The 19,810-nt window shown below is 42.3% G+C and overlaps 1 pseudogene; it reads left to right on the top strand.

The window, feature by feature from the left end:
- Positions 1–1,651: 1,651 nt before the first annotated feature.
- On the top strand, positions 1,652–19,810 carry LOC124151020 (annotated as a pseudogene).

Here is a 19,810-nt window from a genome sequence, read left to right as displayed (position 1 = left end):
CCAACACTAACACTAACCTGACACTGACACCAACACTAACACTAACCTGACACTGACACCAACACTAACACTAACCTGACACTGACACCAACACTGACACTAACACTTATACTAACACTACTACTACCACCATCACAAACACCAACACTAACACTAACACTGACAATACTACCATCACTAACACCAGCACTAACACAAACACTTTTACTGACACTACTACTAATACATCACTAACACCAACAGTAACGCTGACACTTATACCAACACTACTACTACCATCACTAACACCAACACCAACACCAACACTTCTACTAACACTACTACTGTCATCACTAACACAAACACTAACACCAACAGTAACACTAACACCAACACTGACACAAACACTACCATCAACTCTTAAACTACCACTACCACTACTACTACCATCACTAACACCAACACTAACACCAACAGTAACACTAACACCAACACTGACACAAGCACTAACACCAACTCTTATACTAACACTACCAGTACTACTACCATCACTAACACCAACACTAACACTAACACTAACACCAACACTAACACTAACACTAACACTAACACAAACACTTTTACTGACACTACTACTAATACATCACTAACACCAACAGTAACGCTGACACTTATACCAACACCACTACTACCATCACTAACACCAACACCAACACTTCTACTAACACTACTACTGTCATCACTAACACAAACACTAACACCAACAGTAACACTAACACCAACACTGACACAAACACTACCATCAACTCTTAAACTACCACTACCACTACCACTACCATCACTAACACCAACACTAACACCAACAGTAACACTAACACCAACACTGACAAAAGCACTAACACCAACTCTTATACTAACACTACTACTACTACTACCATCACTAACACCAACACTAACACTTATACTAACACTACTACTACCACCATCACTAACACCAACAGTAACACTAACACCAACACTGACACAAACACTAACACCAACTCTTATACTAACACGACTACTACTACTACCATCACTAACACCAACACTAACACTAACACTAACACTGACAATACTACCATCACTAACACCACCACTAACACCAACAGTAACACTAACACCAACACTGACACAAACACTAACACCAACTCTTATACTAACACGACTACTACTACTACCATCACTAACACCAACACTAACACTTATACTAACACTACTACTACCACCATCCCTAACACCAACACCAACACCACCACTACTACTACTACTACTACTACTGGTGATGGTGTCGTAGCCTAGTGGTTAAAGCGTTCGCTCGTCACGCCGAAGACCCGGGTTCGATTCCCAACATGGGTACAAAGTGTGAAACCCATTTCTGCTGTCCCACGCCGCGATATTGTTAGTACATGTATATTGCTAAAAGATGCGTAAAACCATATTCACACACCACTCACTGAGGGAATATATCAGGTATAAACATTAGTCACATGCATGGGAAAATGTGAAAGTAAAAGGTCAACGTAATTGTACCCTTACATGTGTTTATCTATTTAAACACACGTGAATGTATGTTTTATATGTTTCAAGAACTCGCATCTTATCTATCCGCCCAAGACGATTTCCAGTTAGCCTAGGCACCGCGGTATGGGGCAATTGGTGAGCAGTCGCTCCACACCGTCATGTCGCCTAGGCCGATGATGGCGGGGGTAGCTGTGTGCCTCATGGGGGTCGTGCTGGGGGTGGCCGGCAAGGGGATGCTCTATCCGCGGGAGTCTGAGAGTAGAAACATGAAGAACCTGGACGGGATGTGGAACTTCCGCGCCGATGCGTCACCTTCCAGGAACCAAGGGTTTGACCAACAGTGGTTTAAGTCGCCTTTGTCTCAGGTTAGTCCTCGACTGAAGCACACGCTAGTTTGTACAGTTCAAACGCATGGCAGTAAACACAGTAATTATTGTATCAATGGGATATCACTGCAATTCTTTTTCCAACCTATCATTCACCATATTGAGACTTCAGTGTAACCCCATTAATAAGGACTTAATTAATCCAGACGATGCGATGTCAATTTTTAATTAACTCACTCGTTAATCCTGACGACCTTGTCTGAAAATTCAACCTACCGCAATCGACGTAATAAGCGCCCCGCTCTAATAAGCGCCCACGGCGATATTTGCTAATATGTTGGCCAGTGAACAATCTCAATTAGCACCCCTTCCGATTATTCAATGTACACAAGTCTTATTTATTCGCGTATAATACGCACTCATGTGTTATGTGCATACTTAATTAAGGGCAATTAAATTCTGGAAAAATATGTCTGTCGTACATAAACATTTCAGGCTGTCAGCATAAACCACGATATTTATCTTTCCACTCTGCTTTTTTCACTAAAATATGTTCCAAAAAGCCCCCTATTTCTAATTTTGAGAGCGCCCTGGGCGCTTACTACGTCGAATGTGAAGGACGTTTTCCGGAGCAATGATTCATAATTTGGAAGTTGTCGAAACCGGACAATTTTGCTGGAAACAGTTTCGTCCGGATTAGCGAGATTTAAGTGTATAAAGGGATATTAATCGACTACAATAGGAGACAATCGGATGTAGGTGAAGAAGTGATATAACGACCAAGTGTTTTGAACATGAACATGTTCATGTTAGAAATTCATACGAGATAAAAGGGAATGGTTATGAAAGGCACCACTGTGCCCTGATACCGAGTTTACATGCTATTCCTAGTTTTATATGATACCATGAAGCGACTTGAATGAGGGGCGGTCGTTAGCCTAGTGGTTTAAGAGTTCGCTCGTCACGCCGAAGACCCGGGTTCGATTCCCGACATGGGTACAATCTGTGAAGCCCATTTCTGGTGTCCCCCGCCGTGATATTGCTGGAATATTGGTAACAGCGGCGTAAAACCATACTCACTCACTCACTTGAATGATTAATCATTTATTTAACAATTTGACAATATCTATCTACATCCAATCCTCGATTACTTGGTAACATGGGCACACATCTACGAAGCCATCAATGTGTCAAAACCAATATCAGTAAAATTTAAATATAATCTCCGCTGTAATCATTTACGTTAAAGAGTGATTGTTTGTTTTATTTAACGCCACACGCAGCAATAGTTCAGCTATATGACAGCGGTCTGTAGATAATCGAGTCTGGACCACACAATCCAGTGATTGACATCATGAGCATTGATCTTGGCAACTGGGATACGATGACATACATCAACTACGTCAGCGAGCCTGACCACCCGATCTCGTTAGTCGCCTCTTACGACAAGCATAGCTGAGTGGTTGCTATAGGTAGGCGACTGAATAATATTTTGTGCCGCAGTGAGCAATATACAAGTTAAGTCACAGCGGCCAGTAAATAATCGAATCTGGCTCCAGGCATACAAGTGACATCAACAACGGCATCAACAACGAACTACGCCGTTGTGGACTACGGCACACAACCAGCTAGCTAGGTCACATCAGGGTCCTCATTAACTGTGCCTGACACCCAGATGCAAGGGTACTGGAGAACTGCATGTGGGGGTCAGGCCCAGGTAATGAACACCAGGATGTGACCTATCTAGCTGGTTGTGTGTCGTAGCGTCACAACGGTGTGGTTCGTTGTTGATGCATGCAAGGGTACTGAAGAACTGGACCCGTGAAGATCCGGGGTATAATAGGTCTCCAGCAACCCTGCTTGCCATTAAAGACGACTATGTTTGTCGTAAGAGGCGACTAACGGGATCGGGTGGTCAGGATCGTTGACTTGGTCTATGCATGTCATCGCATTCCAGTTGCGTAGATCGATGCTCATGATGTCAATCCCTGGATAGTCTGGTTCAGACTCGATTATTTACAGACCGCTGTCATATAGCTGGAATATTGCTGAGTGCGGCGTTAAACAACAAACAAACAAATAAACAACAAACAAACAACACAAAGAAAGTGAAATAGGAAATTGTGACATCCCTAATAAACATGGAAACAGAAACAAATAATAAATAATGTTCTTATTACGGATCATTTCATTCTCAATTGTTTATTTGAAGCAAATTTGTATACTGGAGGTGATATAAAAAAATCCCTACTTTATGGAGTGAGTGAGTGAGTTGGGTTTAACGCCGCTTTTAACATTATTACAGTTATATCACGGCGTGTCAGCTTAATGTGGGAGAAAAAAAGCCCGAAGTGATGCAAGTTTAAGACGTTTACCACTTCGGTGAAACCCTCGAGCACGGGTATGGTGCTGACAAACCTTGAAACATAATCGGGGCGAACCGGGATTCGAACCCACAATCATATGTTTCTGGCGTTCCCAAGGGACGCAACTCTGCACAGCGAATCGCGGCGCCTTAGACGACTGGGCCACCCGATTATCTTTGTAGAGGTGTACTAGGATACGATGATTATGGTTTCCAATGCCTTTGTTCATCCCCCACATTAATCTGTCACACCGTTATATAACTGAAGTACGAACCAAAGTGACGTTAAACTCACTCACTCACTCACTCACTCACTCACTCACTCACTCACTCACTCACTCACTCACTCACTCACTCACTCAAAGCCTAGAAAATAGAACCCATTAATATTTCAATCAACTAACACACAAACAAAGCCATATGAAGTAGTGTTCTCACAATGCTTCCTGAAAATCCAACAAGCCTTACTGATGCGGTAGTTCCCATGTCATATATTGAGACAGGGCCTGTGATCCCGATGCCCGTCCCATCCAGCTTCAACGACATCACCCAGGAGAAGGCGTTGAGGGACTACGTAGGCTGGGTGTGGTACGACAAAGAGTTCTTCGTCTCAACGGACTGGCGCAAACACAGGGTTGTCCTCAGATTTGACAGCGCCCACTACTACTCAGTTGTTGTGAGTAGTCGTGACGTTTATATCCTGGGATATGTGTAATTACTCATATGCGATGGAATCAACAATAATGTCCTTACTTTCACCATCAATACAGACCGCCTCCGTGGTCCACTGGCAGAGCGTCCGCCAGGAAGGTCCGGGGTTCGAGCCCCGGCAGGGTCATACCAAAAGACGTTAAAAGATGGTACTTGTTATTACCCTGTCTGGCGCTCGGCATTAAGGGGCTAAAACAAGGACTGGACGGCTCGGAGTCAGTTTAATGTGTCTAAGTGGGGTGTTCATGTTAAACTGCGGAATGGTATCTGAGTGTGCTAGCACTATAAATCGGCATCAGTCCGACTAGTACAAGCAGCCACACACACACACACACGTGCATGCACGTTTCATATGGCTATAGTTAATTTGTCACGATATGACAAAATCTGGTTTTCTTAACTTCTTTTGAGTGTTATATGCAGTTGAAGTGAGGCGAAATGGGATTTAAGGTCGTGTTCAAGATTGTTGCACTTACACTCTTCAAAAAGAGAAACGCACAGGTAGATTTTTAGTATATTTATTGTACCTTTTAAAGTCGATATATATAATTTGATATCATAGATACAAATATGATTTTTTTAGCTCGATAGTCACATGTTATCGTTGTACAAAGTCATTGAAAACTGTTCATTGTCATGTCACATAAGGCCACAAGGTTGCGCTGAACTCAGTATCTCGTGTGACCGCACCAGGCAGCAATCACGGCTCTGCATCTCCTCGGCACTGACTGAATATGTGTAGGAATTCTGTTCTGCGGAATTCAGCGCCATTCTGTTTGTAACGCGTTGGCCAGTTGTGGGCGTTCTGCGGAGTGTTCTGACGTTGACGTACACGTCGATCGAGTTCATCCCAGAGGTGTTTGATTGGGTTGAGATCCACTAAGTCACGTAGGCGGTCTCATCTGTATGGTAGTGATGTAACTGTATATATGTAGGCAGTCCTGTGATTGTTATGGCGTGGCAGGAAGAAATATTTCATGTACCTGTTCACAGTGGGTCAACTCGCAGGAGGTGATGCGTCACGACGGGGGGCACCTGCCCTTCGAGGAGAACATCAACTCCTTCCTCACGTTTGGCGGGAGTAACCGCGTGACAATCGCAGTGAACAACACCCTGACTCCCCACACCCTTCCGCCCGGCTCTGTCACCTACAAGACAGACACCACGAGGTAACACGTCCTGTGTAGTTGGAATGAGTGAGTGAGTGGGTATGTGTGTGTGTGAGTGAGTGGGTTTGTGAGTGAGCAAGCTGGGAGATCATTCTACAATCATGGCATATCAGGCCCTCTGATTGACAGGTCAGCTTTTAATATTCTCCAATACCATGCTATACCCATTCTATACCATATTGACCGCCTCCGTGGTCCAGTGGTAGAGCGTCCGCCCGGAGAGGGGAAGGTCCGGGGCTTATACCCGGCCGCGTCATACCAAAAGACGTTGAAAGATGGTCTGGCGCTCGGCATTATGCACGTCGCTATATAAGTGCAATAATCTTGGACGCGAGGTTAAACCCCATTTCACCTCACCTCTATGCTGTGCTATGCTTTGCTATGCTGTGCTATGCTAACGCTCTAAGTATCATACTGGAAATTCTGAACCAAGACAAGCTACTTTGTCAGTTCACTTGCCAGGTTCACCTCCAACTTAATGTTTCAATGCTCCAGATATCCAGCCGGTTACTTTGTGCAGAATGTACAGATGGATTCTCAACTATGGAGGGATACATCGCCATGTACGACTCTACACGACACCAAACACATACGTCGACGACATCACGATCACCACAGATATCGCTGCGTCAAAAGGTGGCTACACTAATACTGTATACAACCAAAATATTCTGAATATTACCCACCCATACACTGCTGGGCAAAAGAAAGTATACGCCCTTGTTAGATGGTGGCTAAAACTGAAACAAACAAGAAATGGTTATCCGATGGTGATGTATTTTATCACGGGCGATAGTACATGCGTCATATCAGTAAGTATCTCATGAAAGGTCAGCCTATTAACGTTTCATAAAGTTTGTACGTTTGTGAGCAAATTCCATTTTCAAGTGTATCCTTTTTGTTGCCCCGCAGTTTACATGCATAAACACGCCACAGGTGATTAATACAGGTAAGACAAATGATTTGACAGTTGATTGTTACGACTGTCTTCATGGAGGATGTAACAAGTCAAGAGTCTCATTTATAACATCCTGCAGAAAAGTATTACATGTGAAGTTACGTTGATCATGATGCTAGACAGACAGACAATGTATTTTAGTAACAGGCCAGCGTCCCATAATACATTAATATAGCATGATAAATCAGACATGCCGGAGTAAAATACAAATAATAATTTCATTCATGACAAAAATGTATTAGGTATTTCTTAATTTGTAGGTTTCTGCTAAGTATAAACTCATATTACGAAGGACAGGATTATCACCTGTTTGCAATTTTATAAGAGATGGATGATTAATAAACCCGCAATAAGAAAGCATCTGTTGTGTCCTAGGCGTGGTCAACTTCAATGTTGACAGTGGAGGTAGTCCCGGTGCCACCAGTGTCAAGGTGGAAGTAGTGGACAAGGCAGGGAATGTCGTGGGCAGTGCAGACCGCATGAGTGGCGTGATCACGGTCACAAACCCCCATCTCTGGTACCCTTATACCATGGCAACCGGCACGCCTGCATATCTGTATGTATTGAAGGTGGGATTGTGTGTGAATCGGCTCATGTTTAGAACATTAATATGAAAGAGACCCATAGCAAAAAAGTAACCATAGCCCTAACCTTTGCCCCTGCCCTTGCTATTGGTATCTCTAACCCTTACCTAAACGATTATACTTGCTCTTTCCTTTTCCCTAACCCCTTCGCTACACCTATCTTAAACCCTTGTCCTTACCCTAGCTCTAACACTTACACATATCCTTATCCTTACCTAGCTCTAGCTCTAATCCTATTCTTTGCCCTCTGTCTACCCCTAACCTAAACAATGCCCTTGGCCTTGTCCTAACCTCAACCCTTGCCCTTGTCCTAACATCAACCCTTGCCCTTGCCCTTGTCCTTACCTCAACCCTTGCCGTTGTCCTTACCTCAACCCTAGCCCTTGCCATTGCCTATGTCCTTACCTCAACCCCTGCCCTTACCCTTGTCCTTGTCCTTACCTCAACCCTTGCCATTGCCTATGTCCTAACATCAACCCTTGCTTTGCCCTTGCCCTTGCCCTTGTCCTTACCTCAACCCTTGCCCTTGCCATTGCCTATGTCCTAACATCAACCCTTGCTCTGCCCTTGCCCTTGTCCTTACCTCAACCCTTGCCCTTGCCCTTGTCCTCACCTCAACCTTTGCCCTTGTCCGTGTCCTAACCTCAACCTTTGCCCTTGTCCTAACCCCAACATTACCCTTGCCCTTGTCCTAACCTCAACCCTTGCTTTGCCCTTCTCCGTGTCCTAACCTCAACCCTTGCCCTTGCCCTTGCCCTTGTCCTAACCTCAACCCTTGCCCTTACCCTTGTCCATGTTCTTACCTCAATCCTTACCCTTGCCAATGTCCTAACCTCAACCCTTGCTTTGCCTTTCTCCTTGTCCTAACCTCGAGCTCAACCCTTGCTTTGCCCTTACCCTTGTCCTTACCTTAACCTCAGCTTTGCCCTTCTCCTTGTCCTAACCTCAACCCTTGCCCTTGTCCGTGTCCTAACCTCAACCTTTGCCCTTGTCCTAACCTCAACCCTTGCCCTTGTCTTAACCTCAACCCTTGCCCTTACCCTTGCCCATGTCCTTACCTCAACCCTTACCCTTGCCCTTGTCCTAACCTCAACCCTTGCCCTTGTCCTTGTCCTAACCTCAACCTTTACCCTTGCCCTAACATCAACCCTTGCCCTTGTCCATGTCCTTACCTTAATCCTTACCCTTGCCAATCTCCTAACCTCAACCCTTGCTTTGCCTTTCTCCTTGTTCTAACCTCGAGCTCAACCCTTGCTTTGCCCTTCTCCTTGTCCTTACCTTAACCTCAGCTTTGCCCTTCTCCTTGTCCTAACCTCAACCCTTGCCCTTGTCCGTGTCCTAACCTCAACCTTTGCCCTTGTCCTAACCTCAACCCTTGCCCTTGTCCGTGTCCTAACCTCAACCTTTGCCCTTGTCCTAACCTCAACCCTTGCCCTTGCCCTTGTCCTAACCTCAACCCTTGCCCTTGTCCTTGTCCTAACCTCAACCTTTACCCTTGCCCTAACCACAACCCTTGCTTTGCCCTTCTCCTTGTCCTAACCTCAACCCTTGCCCATGTCCTAACCTCAATCCTTGATTTGCCCTTCTCCTTGTCCTAACCTCAACCCTTGCCCGTGTCCTAACCTCAACCCTTGCTTTGCCCTTCTCCTTGTCCTAACCTCAACCCTTGCCCATGTCCTAACCTCAACCCTTGCTTTGACCTTGCCCTTGTGATTGCCCTGACCTCAAACCTTGCCCCTGCCCTCTATGATGTTCTCCTGTAAGAAGTAAAGAGTGTATATGGTTGTTACTTCTATTGTGGATGAATTCTGTTACACGCTGCATGTGAAGGACGTCAGATTGCTACATTACAATAATTTTGTATGTTGGTTTGATTGTTGTTTAACACCGCACTCAGCAATATTCCAGCTCTATGACGGCGGTCTATGAATAATCGAGCTTGGACCAGACAATCCTGTGCCTGATATTGTGAACAACGATCAACGGAGACGAGTTACGATGACACGCCATCAATCTCGATCCATTTGGTCGGCTCTTACGACCAGCATAAGTTTTTGGGGGTCAATTCGAAGCAGGGATACCCGCGGATTTAAAAGTGAGATATTTCACTGTATTACGCTAACCACGGAGATTTTTCAGTCCAGTTTTTAAGAGAATAATTCTTTCAGGTGAGCCTAGTGTCCTCGACTGGGACAGACATCTATCGTCTGCCTTTTGGGATCCGCACCGTCCGTGTTACCGACTCCCAGATACTGATCAACAACAAACCCTTCTACTGTCAGGGCGTGGCGAAACACGAGGACTCGGGTGTAAGCATACCGCAGTCAACACGACACCGACTGTACCGCCATATCGGTTTTAACAAACTTTTTTCTTATCTGCGTCCTAACGTTATAGTCCAAGCGGTAACAAACGAGAGATTATATTCAGGGTCATTAATATCTTCCTAGAAGCCAACCATGTTATATTCTGGTGGCGACCTTGGATTTAAAAACAATCTGCTCTTGAAATAATAAAAAATAAATGGGACTTTAACATAAACATAAACACACTTTAACATAAAATACATTCTCTGGTTTCGCTATTTCTTTCAGAGAAAAGAAAGAGTTTTGTCTTAAAACGCTGCCTGAATGAAACCTTAAAACAAGTCAATAAGTTATTCAACATCAACCTATGTTCATTGATTTTAAATACCACTTAAAGAGAGCAGGACAGGAAGGAGAAGTTAATAAAGGCAAATCAGTTCCTGGTATATAAGAGAACATAAACCTAAACAGCCAGGCAAATGGAAGTATAGCCTCTCTTACTTGTTAGCAACAACAACGTTCAATGTAAAAGATAAGATTCACCAGTCTTAAGATGAGTATATTCATAAGCACGGTAATATGCAAAGTAATTAAACTGCCAGGCACAAGAAAGTATAAACTTGAAAACTAGATTGACCGAACATTGACAAACGTTATCAAAACGTTATTAAGCTACCGGACACTTACCAAAACACTGTAAACTTAAAAGGTCAAAAACACAACTCTGATATCCGAATAAACTACATCACCATGGGATAACAACCCGTTTTTTCTTTCATTTTTTAGTCACCATCATCAAACGGTGGTGTTAATTACTTTTGCCCAGCAGTTTAGTGAAAGCAATTAAGCATGTCTTAGCTGGAAGAACACTTAGAGAAAGTACGCCAAGGCTTGGTGATTGAGCGTGTCATCGTACACGATTACACTGGGCAGCTCTCAATCTAGTTCTACCAAACTAACAGCGATCGCTATAGTACAACCACTGAATTTAGCCATGCTGAGCGCAGGGTGGTGCGGCTGGTGTAAACACACTGAAGCACTTGTAGCAGATGTGGTTTCTCCTTGGGCAAGTGAATTTGTTCGAAATATGCCTGAGTCTGTTCGCTGCACACGTGAATGGGTACCCGCTAGCGCGAGATGGGAATGTGACTGTTTACCCTCTAGTTTAGGTAGTACACTCCCCGGGGAGATGAGAATGAACATCGAGTGACCGGGGTAATAATGTAGCACCTTGGGAATGCTCTTGGGTGTGGATTATTATTATTATCATCATCATCATCATCATCATCATCATCATCATCATCATCATCATCATTTTATTTTTATTATTATTATTATCATTATTATTGTTATTGTTATTATTTTACATGCTCGTGTTCTGTAGATAAGAGGTAAAGGCCTGGACTACGCCCTGATCGCCAAGGACTTCAACCTGCTCAAGTGGCTGGGGGTCAACTGTTTCCGGACCTCCCACTACCCGTACGCCGAGGAGATCATGGACCAGGCAGACCAGCAGGGCATCATGGTCATTGATGAGAGCCCGGGGGTCGGGATTGATGAGTGGGTCATCCTTAATCGTGTGCTCAATGTAACTCGATGTTCTGGAAGGCAATGCAACTAAACAATATTCGCACGAATCTCTGCTTCAAAATGAAGGGGGCACGGGTGGCCCAGTCGTCTGGGGCTCCGCCATTCGCTGTGCAGAGTTGCGTTCCTTGGGCATGCCAGAAACCTATGATTGTGGGTTCAGTCCCGGTTCGCCCCATTTATGTTTCTAGGTTTGTCAGCACCATACCCATGCTCGTGGTTTTCACCGATGGGGTAAACGTCCGAGACCTGCATCACTTCGGGCTTTCCTCCCACATTAAGCTGATACGCCGTGATATAACTGGAATACTGTTGGGGCGAACCAGGATTCGAACCCACAATCATAGGTTTCTGGCGTGCCAGAGGGACGCAACTCTGCACAGCGAATCGCGGCGCCTTAGACGACTAGGCCGCCCGTGTCCCCTCGATTATGATCCTTGGTCTCCCAGCACATTACCAGTGCACCCGGATTCCTCAAAGCGGAAAACCTGTACGTCCTTTGCCATTTTGGGCTTTCACAGTAGGCTTAGACGTCGTGATATAAATGAAATACTGTTCAAATAGGTGTTAAACTGAAATCACACCCAGTTTACGCCGTCCATTTTAATGGACAGTGTATAGTGGATATTTGCCATAATGTGTTACAGATAGAGGTTCAGGAATCGTAATTTCTAGGTTATGCATTTACTTGAAGTCCTGGGGACCATCGACATTTAATCGTAGTTTGAATCAAGAGTGTCGTTATAAGACTATAGTCCGGCTGTGAGAACGCTGTCGGCTGTGACTGGATGCTATTGTGTGAGAATAATACGTTTTTAAAATATACGTCCACCCAGTAAGTAAAACTGACCATGTGTTTTCAATATTTAGTCCTGGTTTTTAACATGTACATGTGTTAGCTAATGACTGCTTAAACGTTACTATAAAAGTCTATGGGAAAATATTTTAGTTGTGTGTAACCTTGACAAAGCGCGTGTCTCCTGTGCGACCCACTAGTGGCAACAATGGTCTGTTCCAGAGATGAGAACTTCAGCAACATCTCCCTTCTGCATCACATGGAGGTGATGAGTGTATCAGTGTGTATCAGTATCTATCAGTATGTATCAGTATGCATCAGTACGTATCAGTATGTATCAGTACGTATCAGTACGTATCAGTGTGTACCAGTACGTATCAGTATGTATCAGTGTGTATAGGTACGTATCAGTACATATCAGTGTGTATCATTGTGTATCAGTACGTATCAGTGTGTATCAGTACGTATCAGTGTGTATCAGTATGTATCAGTGTGTATCAGTATGTATCAGTATGTATCAGTATGTATCAGTACGTATCTTTGTGTATCATTGTGTATCAGTACGTATCAGTATGTATATGTACGTATCAGTATGTATCAGTACGTATCAGTATGTATCAGTACGTTTCAGTGTGTATCAATACGTATCAGTATGTATCAGCATGTATCAGTACGGATCAGTATGTATCAGTTCGTATCAGTATGTATCAGTACGTATTTGTGTGTATCATTATGTATCAATATGTATCAGTATGTATCAGTACGTATCAGTGTGTATCAGTATGTATCAGTGTGTATCCGTATGTTGAAGTGAGTATCAGTATGTATCAGTGTGCCAGTATGTATCAGTGTGTATAGGTACGTATCAGTATGTATCAGTGTCTATCAGTGTGTATCAGTGTGCATCAGTGTGCCAGTATGTATCAGTGTGTATCAGTATGTATCAGTTTGTATCAGTGTGCCAGTATGTATCAGTATGTATCAGTACGTATTAGTGTGTATCAGTATGTATCAATATGTATCAGTACGTATCAGTGTGTATCAGAATGTATCAGTGTGTATCAGTATGTATAAGTGTGTATCAGTATGTATCAGTGTGCCAGTATGTATCAGAGTGTATAGGTACGTATCAGTATGTATCAGTATGTATCACTGTGTATCAGTACGTATCAGTGTGTATCAGTGTGTATAGGTACGTATCAGTATGTATCAGTATGTATCAGTATGTATCAGTATGTATCAATGTTTATAGGTACGTATCAGTATGTATTAGTATGTATCAGTATGTATCAGTACGTATCAGTATGTATCAGTGTGTATCAGTATGTATCAGTTCGTATCAGTATGTATCAGTATTTATCAGTGTGTATCAGTATGTATCAGTGTGTATCAGCGTCTATCAATGTGTATCAGTGTGCATCAGTGTGCCAGTATGTATCAGTATGTATCAGTGTGTATCAGTATGTATCAGTGTGCCAGTATGTTTCAGTGTGTATCAGTACGTATCAGTATGTATCAGTACGTATCAGTATGTATCAGTGAGTATAGGTACGTATCAGTGTGTATCAGTATGTATCAGTACGTATCAGTACGTATCAGTGTGTATCAGTGTGTATCAGTTTGTATCAGTATGTATCAGTACGTAGCAGTGTGTATCAGTACGTATCAGTATGTATCAATGTGTATCAATGTGTATCAGTATGTATCAGTGTTGATCAGAAATATCAGTATATATCAGTATGTATCAATGTGTATCAGTACGTATCAGTATGTATTAATGTGTATCAGTATGTATCAGTGTGTATCCGTATGTAGCAGTATATATCAGTACGTACCAGTATGTATTAATGTGTATCAGTACGTATCAGTATGTATTAATGTGTATCAGTATGTATCAGTGTGTATCCGTATGTAGCAGTATATATCAGTACGTATCAGTATGTATCAATGTGTATCAGTACGTATCAGTATGTATCAATGTGTATCAGTACGTATCAGTATGTATTAATGTGTATCAGTATGTATCAGTATGTATCTGTGTGTATCAGTATGTATCAATGTGTATCAGTATGTATCTGTGTATCAGTATGTAGCAGTGTGTATCAGTACGTATCAGTATGTATCAATGTGTATCAGTATGTATCAATGTGTATCAGTATGTATCAATGTGTATCAGTATGTTGCAGTGTGTATCAGTACGTATCAGTGTGCCAGTATGTATCAATGTGTATCAGTATGTATCAATGTGTATCAGTATGTATCAATGTGTATCAGTACGTATCAGTATGTATCAATGTGTATCAGTACGTATCAGTATGTATCAATGTATATCAGTATGTATCAGTATATATCAGTATGTATCAGTATGTATCAATGTGTATCAGTACGTATCAGTGGGTAAGAGTACGCATCAGTATGTATCAATGTGTATCAGTATGTATCAGTGTGCATCAGTATGTATCAATGTGTATCAGTATGTATCAATGTGTATCAGTATGTATCAATGTGTATCAGTATGTATCAGTATGTATAACCACAAAGAACAAGAGAACCCAGTTAAAGGTATGTTCATCTCCTACCAGGATCCCTCTGTCTCGTTCACCGAAGAGTACCAGGTGGAATTCCTAGAGGAGTATCACAAACTCTTCGATGCCAAGATTGGCAAGTACCTGGTTGGTGAAATGGTTTGGAACTTCGCCGACTTCATGACAGTACAAGGTAACTCCAGCGTCTGTGCACCAAACCCTAATCAACACACAAGTCACAAACCGAGTCATTATGTGCAAGTCACGGATGTGTCAAGGAACACGTGTTGTACGCACTTCAACGAGTCCGACTCAGCAGATACCATGTTCCAATTCCAGATTCGTCCGCGTAATGATCAGACCGGTGAAGATCCGGGATAGAATAGGTCTTCAGCAACCCATGCTTGCCGTAAAAGGCGACTTTGCTTGTCGTAAGAGGCGACTAACGGGATCAGGTGTCAAGCTCGCTGACTTTGTTTGAAGCATGTCATCGTATCCCAATTGCGTGGATTGATGTGCGTGATGTCCGTCACTGGATTGTCTGGTCAAGACTCGATTATTTACAGACTGCCGTCATATATATGGAATATTGCTGAGTGCGGCGTTAAACAACAAACAAACAAACAAACATGTAATAATCATGAATCTGTCAGCACCACACCAATCCTCCTGGATTTCACCAAAGTGATTGCTTGCCGTAAAAGGCGACTAACGGGTTTCGGGTGGTCAGGCTCGCTGACTTGGTTGATGCATGTCATCATATCCCAATTGTGTTGATCGGTGCTCATGATGTCGATCACTAAACGGTCTGGTCCAGACTCGATAATTTACAGACCGCCGTCACATAGCTTGTATATTGCTAAGTGCGGCGTTAAACAACAACAAAAACAAAACAAAAAACTACTACTACTACTACTACCACTGCTGTTGCTGCTGCTACTGCTGCTACCACTGTTGCTGTTGTTGTTACTACTACTACTACTACTACTACTACTACTACTACTACTACTACCCATCCTTCATGACGCATCATGACAACAGCCACAGAGTGTCTTGACAATATGTCAAGGACGCCATTTGCCTTCAGTTGCAGTTTGTGGACGTCATCTGCTACAACCGCTACTACGGCTGGTACAGCGACCTCGGCCACACGGAGCTGATACAGCTGCAGCTGGGCACCGACCTTGACGCCACAAGGGTCAAATACAGGAAGCCCATCATCATCACGGAATATGGAGCGGACACCATCCCAGGACTACATGGGGTTCGTGGGACATCTCACAGTACCTATTTTAACATCGCCGCCGACAATCACTCATACTGCATTTCACTCTCTCCAATTGAACCTCTTTGGTGTTAATGTCTGTTTATGTCCGAGGAGTACAATTGCATTACCCTCGAGCATCGGATTCAACAGGTATTACTGTTCAAGAAACTGATCCAATCTTATTTTGTAAAAGATAAGCCAGCAAATGGACAACTTTCTGGAATGTAACCGTAGGTCTGAAATACATTTACATCATGTGTACTATAATTGTATCAGTGAGTGAGTTAAAATTTAACGTCACATTGGCATTATTTCAGCCATATCGTGACTATAATTGTATCAGTGTGTATCAGTGTGCCAGTATGTATAAGTGTGTATAGGTACGTATCAGTGTGTATCAGTATCTATCAGTATGTATCAGTATGCATCAGTACGTATCAGTATGTATCAGTACGTATCAGTACGTATCAGTGTGTACCAGTACGTATCAGTATGTATCAGTGTGTATAGGTACGTATCAGTACATATCAGTATGTATCATTGTGTATCAGTACGTATCAGTGTGTATCAGTACGTATCAGTGTGTATCAGTATGTATCAGTGTGTATCAGTATGTATCAGTATGCATCAGTATGTATCAGTATGTATCAGTACGTATCTTTGTGTATCATTGTGTATCAGTACGTATCAGTATATATCAGTATGTATATGTACGTATCAGTATGTATCAGTACGTATCAGTATGTATCAGTACGTATCAGTGTGTATCAATACGTATCAGTATGTATCAGCATGTATCAGTACGGATCAGTATGTATCAGTTCGTATCAGTATGTATCAGTACGTATTTGTGTGTATCATTATGTATCAATATGTATCAGTATGTATCAGTACGTATCAGTGTGTATCAGTATGTATCAGTGTGTATCCGTATGTTTAAGTGTGTATCAGTATGTATCAGTGTGCCAGTATGTATCAGTGTGTATAGGTACGTATCAGTATGTATCAGTGTCTATCAGTGTGTATCAGTGTGCATCAGTGTGCCAGTATGTATCAGTGTGTATCAGTATGTATCAGTTTGTATCAGTGTGCCAGTATGTATCAGTATGTATCAGTACGTATTAGTGTGTATCAGTATGTATCAATATGTATCAGTACGTATCAGTGTGTATCAGAATGTATCAGTGTGTATCAGTATGTATAAGTGTGTATCAGTATGTATCAGTGTGCCAGTATGTATCAGAGTGTATAGGTACGTATCAGTATGTATCAGTATGTATCACTGTGTATCAGTACGTATCAGTGTGTATCAGTGTGTATAGGTACGTATCAGTATGTATCAGTATGTATCAGTACGTATCAGTATGTATCAATGTTTATAGGTACGTATCAGTATGTATCAGTATGTATCAGTATGTATCAGTACGTATCAGTATGTATCAGTGTGTATCAGTACGTATCAGTATGTATCAGTGTGTATCAGTATGTATCAGTTCGTATCAGTATGTATCAGTATTTATCAGTGTGTATCAGTATGTATCAGTGTGTATCAGCGTCTATCAATGTGTATCAGTGTGCATCAGTGTGCCAGTATGTGTCAGTGTGTTTCAGTGTGTATCAGTATGTATCAGTGTGTATCAGTATGTATCAGTGTGTATCAGTATGTATCAGTGTGTATCAGCGTCTATCAATGTGTATCAGTGTGCATCAGTGTGCCAGTATGTTTCAGTGTGTATCAGTACGTATCAGTATGTATCAGTGAGTATAGGTACGTATCAGTGTGTATCAGTATGTATCAGTACGTATCAGTACGTATCAGTGTGTATCAGTGTGTATCAGTACGTATCAGTATGTATCAATGTGTATCAATGTGTATCAGTATGTATCAGTGTTGATTAGAAATATCAGTATATATCAGTATGTATTAATGTGTATCAGTATGTATCAATGTGTATCAGTATGTATCAGTATGTATCAGTGTGTATCAGTATGTATCAATGTGTATCAGTATGTATCAATGTGTATCAGTATGTATCAGTATGTATCAGTGTGTATCAGTATGTATCTGTGTATCAGTATGTATCTGTGTATCAGTATGTATCAGTATGTATCAGTACGTATCAGTATGTATCAATGTGTATCAGTATGTATCAATGTGTATCAGTATGTATCAGTGTGTATCAGTATGTATCTGTGTATCAGTATGTATCAGTATGTATCAGTACGTATCAGTATGTATCAATGTGTATCAGTATGTATCAATGTGTATCAGTATGTATCAATGTGTATCAGTACGTATCAGTATGTATCAATGTGTATCAGAACGTATCAGTATGTATCAATGTGTATCAGTATATATCAGTATATATCAGTAAGTATCAGTGTGTGTATCAGTACGTATCAGTGGGTAAGAGTACGCATCAGTATGTATCAATGTGTATCAGTATGTATCAGTATGTATCAGTGTGCATCAGTATGTATCAATGTGTATCAGTATGTATCAGTGTGCATCAGTATGTATCAATGTGTATCAGTATGTATCAGTGTGCATCAGTATGTATCAATGTGTATCAGTATGTATCAATGTGTATCAGTATGTATCAATGTGTATCAGTATGTATCAGTATGTATCACCACAAAGAACAAGAGAACCCAGTTAAAGGTATGTTCATCTCCTACCAGGATCCCTCTGTCTCGTTCACCGAAGAGTACCAGGTGGAATTCCTAGAGGAGTATCACAAACTCTTCGATGCCAAGATTGGCAAGTACCTGGTTGGTGAAATGGTTTGGAACTTCGCCGACTTCATGACAGTACAAGGTAACTCCAGCGTCTGTGCACCAAACCCTAATCAACACACAAGTCACAAACCGAGTCATTATGTGCAAGTCACGGATGTGTCAAGGAACACGTGTTGTACGCACTTCAACGAGTCCGACTCAGCAGATACCATGTTCCAATTCCAGATTCGTCCGCGTAATGATCAGACCGGTGAAGATCCGGGATAGAATAGGTCTTCAGCAACCCATGCTTGCCGTAAAAGGCGACTTTGCTTGTCGTAAGAGGCGACTAACGGGATCAGGTGTCAAGCTCGCTGACTTTGTTTGAAGCATGTCATCGTATCCCAATTGCGTGGATTGATGTGCATGATGTCCGTCACTGGATTGTCTGGTCAAGACTCGATTATTTACAGACTGCCGTCATATATATGGAATATTGCTGAGTGCGGCGTTAAACAACAAACAAACAAACAAAAATGTAATAATCATGAATCTGTCAGCACCACACCAATCCTCCTGGATTTCACCAAAGTGATTGGTGTCTACGACCTGAATAGAAAAAACCCCAAATAAATTAATCAAACTTAAGGCTGCATAGTTCTGTGCTACCTATAATGCTCCGAGTCAGGTCAATGACCATACAACGAGTGTCTATGTCGGTTCCACTGTTGCAGGACTCCAGAGGGTGGTTGGTAACAAGAAAGGGCTGCTGACTAGGCAACGACAACCCAAACGCGCAGCCTTTACCCTGCGCAGCAGATATCTGGCCATGGGGAATATAACCAGTCCCACGCCCTCCGTACCAGTTTTACCAGTCATCGGCTAGTGACCACAAGTTGCCGTAAAACAAACATGTAAAGAAATTGTTGTACATAATAAAAGATAATATGAAGAACAGC

Source organism: Haliotis rufescens, unplaced genomic scaffold (genome assembly GCF_023055435.1).
Source record: "Haliotis rufescens isolate VD_foot unplaced genomic scaffold, xgHalRufe1.0.p SCAF_15, whole genome shotgun sequence".
NCBI lineage: Eukaryota > Metazoa > Mollusca > Gastropoda > Lepetellida > Haliotidae > Haliotis > Haliotis rufescens.
This window is presented reverse-complemented; position numbering and strand designations above follow the sequence as displayed.